Here is a 5,371-nt window from a genome sequence, read left to right on the forward strand (position 1 = left end):
TAGATGCAGGGCATGAGTCCAAGATTTGGGGTTGGGGCGGAGGCAGTAGCTTTACCAATGCTGGGAACTTCTAAACAGTCCTGGCTGAGCTGTTGCTGCTGTATGCTCTCCCCAACCCAGCTTTGTTGCTCTTAAAGCAATCGCAGTTGGGAACTCTTTTAAAGTTCCTGGTCTGGCGATACTGCCAGAGCACAGACTCCATGGGGACAGAGGGCAATTCTGGTGCCCTTTCTAACTTGGCATCTGGGGCTGGTGCCCTTTTGCCAACCTCTAGTTATGCTACTGCCTGTAAGGCCTGAATGGTCACCATGCTCCCACCCCACCCATGTCCAGAACTGCTATCTGGAATATTGGCTAGGAAAGTATTTGTTCTGTTAACACCCAAAGAGTTCTTGTGATCACCCTCAGATGAAATCTACTGCCAGAACACCAATACCAGAAATACTGGTCACTATTAACATGGTGTGACACCCCCTGGGTGGGGGAAGCTGCATGAAAAGAGTCCAAGTCCAAAGGGGAGTTGTCTTCTTCCAGTAGTCTGTAGGGGTTTATTAACAGTTACTGATTAAACTTTTGCAGTGCTAGTTTTCTAACCATTTAGCATTGGCTGTTTTCTGTGTCTCAAGCTATTTTAGATCCTTAATTCCATACCACTGTGGTCTTCTAGATATCAGCGTCTCCAGATGTATAGTAACAAGTCTCTGGGTATTTCTTCACATGTACTGTTCTAGTAGTTGATAGTGGTGGCCTAATTGCACCAGCACATTCTACTTTCTAAGGTGTGACCCCTCTGCTTGGGCAGTTCTGCCACCACTGGCTTTTTTCTTTCCATGCTACCTGAAAATATCATCTTGCCTAGGACCAATTCAGAAAATGGTCTCTCACATCTGACCTCTAGGACACCTGTGAATAGCTCTCATCTTGGCATACCCTATTTCCCTAGTCACATCACTAGTAATATTTTGAAGTACATCAGCTATAAAGGAGTCACCCTGAGGATTCAGTTAAGAGCTGATACTTTTAAGACCTGCCTCTACATACGAAAATCTGATCCACACTTTTCTCCAGTATGTTCTTCTCCTTCACCTGTGAGTTATGAAGTTTTCCTATTAAACCACTTATAAATGGAGTTTTCATGTAGAATTCTCACATGGCTGCCAGTGGGCTTATTGCTGTCTTCCCAATCCTTGGTCCATATTTAAGTGCAGCAGCTTCTGTTTCACTGTCTGATCAGGGTGCTTCAGGGAAAGCCCTATCAAAAAGCCCCCTCAGTTCATATCAATAATTATATAGGAGTTCTTTACCTGCTGGCTCCTGGCTTGTCTTTCTTTTCAGTCTTTCAGAATACTTAATCTGCCCTCACAACAGCTATTTAGTATTTGTGGAAATATCTCAAGCCCTAGGATCTGCACTGGAAGCTTTGGCATCACCATCCAAAAGCCGTGCAAGATACTGGGCTGCATTCTGATCAGTCTGCATGTTCACAGCGAGTGAGATCTTGGAGTGACGTGCTCATCAAGCCTTGCTTCAGTTCCATGGTGAGTGCCTTTCTTCTTGGGCAATGGTGCTTTGACATCTTAAAGCCACTACCACCAGCTGAAACACCCACTTAATGAAATGAAAGGGTTCACTGGGGCACTGCAATTGATAACAGTATATAAAATGGCAATTTAGTGTTAGGTGAGAGCACAAACACCACCTACTGGTAGAGGCACAGGTTGCACTGATCATCACTGGATCTGCAGGTCTCAGACCAGTGTGTGGAAGGAAAGCTGTTTTTCCTAAGCCTGTCCACCCAGTGGAGTCCTGATTACAGAGCTGGAGAGACTTCCACAAGAGTTGAGGAAGGGTGTGGGGGGAGTATACTATTAGATCTGAGAGAATGACCGATTTTTCAGGTATAAGCTAGATTAAAATTTTAAAGAGAAATTCTTTTAAGTCTATCTGAAAGGAAATATTTTCCCACCCACTGAAACGGGAAAAACAACAGTAATATTAAAAAAAATTAATTTTAGATCCATTTTGAAAAGAGGTTATTTCAATAGAAGCATTGAGTTAAAAACAGTAAAACAAAGTTCTGGCTTTTTATTAAAAATAGTTTGGCAAGCACCTTTTCAATAAATTCAACATGAACCTGCAAATAGATTTACTTTACTCAACTCTTCAGTTTTTGGTGAAAAAAGTATTTGATTTAAAATTTCTAGTTCTAACTAGTAGGCTTGTGCAAATAGGGAAGTATTCGATTTGGATCTGGCCAATTTGGAGGACAGTGATTTGATTTGAAGATTCGGATCGCTGATCTGAATCAATTCAGCTGAATCAGCTTCAGAAGATTTGGCGCCGATTCGGAGAGATTCGGTGATTTGGATCGGCTGGGGAGAGGCAGGCACAGCCGGGTAGCTGCAGGTTCTTCTGTGGCTCCTCCAGCTGTGCCTGCCTCTCCCTGGGTGGGGGAAGTTGCCCCCATGCCCCCCGGTCCGTGCCCCAGCCTATTTTTGGGCTTTAAAAAAAAAAAAAAAAAAAAGCTCTGTACTTACCGGCTGCAGGAGCAGCGATTGGGGCCTGAGGGCACTCATGGCAGAGCCCGCCCCCCCCCGCACAGCACGGAGCAGTAGGGGGCAGTGGGGATTGCCCCCCCCGCTTGGCACCAGCGCGGCAGTTGTCCCATGGCATGAGTACAGCGCATTTCCACAGAGTGCTGCGCACTGTCTGGGAGCTGGGGCCGTAGGCTGCTGGGCTCTGGCTGACTGCTGGAGCTGCCCCAGCTCCCAGTGCCCTACCAAGCACTGCTGCACCTGCATGATGTGACAAATGCTGCCTGAGCGCTGCATGGGGGTGGGGGGTGGGCTCTGCCATGAGCACCCAGAGGCCCCAGTTGCCGCTCCTGCAGCCAGTGACTGTGGAGCTTTAAAAAACCAAACCGAAACAACAACAACAAAAAAGCCCCGTACTCATTGGCTCTGGAAGTGGTGATTGGGGCCTCTGGGCACTCATGGCAGAGCCCCACCATGCAGCGTGGGAAAGTGGGGAGCAGCAGGGATCACCCCCCCTTGGCACCCGCGTGGCAGCTGCCCCATGGCGTGGGTGCAGCGCGGATCGGCAGGACACTGCGCACTCTCTAGGAACTGGGGCTTCACGGTGCTGAGCACCAGCTGACACACAGAGATGCCCCAGCTCCCAGACAGCGCGTGGCACCCTGTCAAGCAGTGTAGCACCTGCAACATGGGGCAGCTGCCACGTGGGTGCCAAGCTGCCCTGCCCAACCCCATTCCCTGTACCCCACTGTCCCATGCTGCACAGTGCGGGGGCAAGGCGGTGGGGGCTCTGCCACAAGCCCTCAGAGGCCCCAGTCGCCGCTTCCAGAGCTGGTGAGTGTGGGGCTTTTTTTTCTTTTTTTTTTTAAAGTGTGGGGAGGCTGGGGATGGGCGGGGGATGGAGCCAGGCAACGCAGCCATGGGGGCTTCTCCCACAGCTCCTCTTCTATACAATGAGCATTACTGCAGACCATAATTCTTCACATTCTCATAAGATACTGTAACAATGAAGAAACAGTTGCTACTTTATAAACATCATATGATTTTCTACATATACTAAAACTATTCAGCAGAAAGGTTTTAATTATTTGGAGCTGTTGTTTTTCTTTTTAACTTTTAAGGCATCTAAACTTAAAATTCTACTCATATATACAGCTCTGCAGTTTCAAAAGAGATTAGTGATTTTAGCTGCCTCATTTTGGGGGTTGCCAACAAGAGGTGCCTTAAATGGATTTGTTTTCAGAGTGCATGTACTCAGCACTTTCTGAAAGATTAGTTCCTCAATGTGTGTTTCATGTCATGATACATATCTAAAAACCAAGGTACCTTAATTCAGTATTCTCTCGTGAAAATTTACGCCACAGTTCCTCTCACATCAGATGCGCTTACTTTAAAAAAATATTTAAAAGAAAATTCTTCTTTTACAAGGAAAAAGCGACACTGAGCCCCAGGTAGTCTTTGCTAGTATTACTTTTTTAGTGCATTTTGAATGTGTAATTTGGAAATATCAGTGTTCAGACTTTTTTTTTTAAACTTACTGTAAATGTAGGGTTTGCTTAGTGTCCTGCAGTAGTTGCCAGGATTGGATGCTTTACAGGCATATGGAAATAATGTGCTATGAACATTTTTGGTTATCATGGAACTGATTATAAATCCCCAATTCTCTGGCTGGCTCAGCACCAAAGTGCAGGCAGTGAGTCATCTTCTGTCACCTCTGATGGGGTTCCACAACTGTTGTGTTGTGCAAAAATCAGCTATTTAAAAAAAATATGACATGCTGGTAGTTTTATTCTGTAGGACTCCCTGCCACTAGATACCATGAAAGCCCAGAGCTTAATGAAGTTAAAAAAAAAAAAGATTAGGTGTATATACAGGCAAAGATATTCATAGATCATCTACTCCTGCATTACATAGGGTAAAATATATGTTGTCATCAATGCATGTTCCTCATTGAATAAGCCACCAATTTGCTCCATGACATTAGGAACAAGCCACCTATCTCAGCTATGTTACTTACAAATATGAGAGGAACAGGATACTGAACTAGGACGGCCCATTCATCTTTTCTGGCATGATGATTCCTACATTCCCAAGTGGAAGTGCTGTGGCTAATATATCCAAGCCTGCCTTACATATCTACAGGAACAAGATTACAACTCAGAATACAGACCCTAAGATATTACTGACCTTATACACTTCATCCTCTCACACAACAATTTCACTTTTAATAATCAACACTTCCTCCAGATGATGGGAACAGCTATGGGCACTAAAATGGCCCCACAGTATGCCAACCTTTTTATGAGCCACCTGGAAGAAGACTTCCTCAAGAACTGCACCATCAAACCCTTGCTATACTTAAGATATATCGATGACATCTTCATCATTTGGACTGAAAACCTACAATCTCTGATTGAGTTCCATCAGAAATTCAACAACCACCATCCCTCCATCCAACTTTCTCTAGAATACTCCAGCACCAGCATCTCCTTTTTAGACACGATGATCAGCATCCTGAATGATAAAATACAGACCACGTTATACAAGAAACCCAAAGACCAACATACATATCTGCACAGAGCCAGCAATCACCCCAAACACACCAAAAAAGCTGTGATATACAGCCAAGCCCTCAGATACCACCGCATCTGTACTGAAGAAAACACCCGGGATTGCCACCTCACCAATCATAAAAAGGCTTTCACCCAGCAAGGACACTCCTCCAGAGAAGTAGATCGCACGTTTGAAAGAGCCACCTGGATACCACGTGAAGAACTGCTGCAGTACAGAAGAAAACCCCCCACAAATCGCACACCGCTGGTTATGACCTATCACCC

The 5,371-nt window shown here is 45.4% G+C and overlaps 1 long non-coding RNA gene across 2 annotated transcripts in view; it reads left to right on the forward strand.

Moving 5' to 3' along the window:
* LOC112550510 overlaps positions 1-4,770 on the forward strand; it is a 10,314-nt gene extending 5,544 nt beyond the window's left edge. The window contains exons 2-3 of one of the 2 annotated variants that reach the window (XR_003094401.1): positions 1,336-1,538; positions 4,519-4,770. This is a non-coding gene — a long non-coding RNA (uncharacterized LOC112550510). The remainder of the gene's footprint in view (positions 1-1,335; positions 1,539-4,518) is intronic. The other variant, XR_003094402.1, reaches the window with a different exon arrangement.
* The last annotated feature ends 601 nt before the right edge of the window (positions 4,771-5,371 follow it).

This window comes from Alligator sinensis, unplaced genomic scaffold (assembly GCF_000455745.1).
Source record: "Alligator sinensis unplaced genomic scaffold, ASM45574v1 scaffold156_1, whole genome shotgun sequence".
NCBI classification, from domain to species: domain Eukaryota; kingdom Metazoa; phylum Chordata; order Crocodylia; family Alligatoridae; genus Alligator; species Alligator sinensis.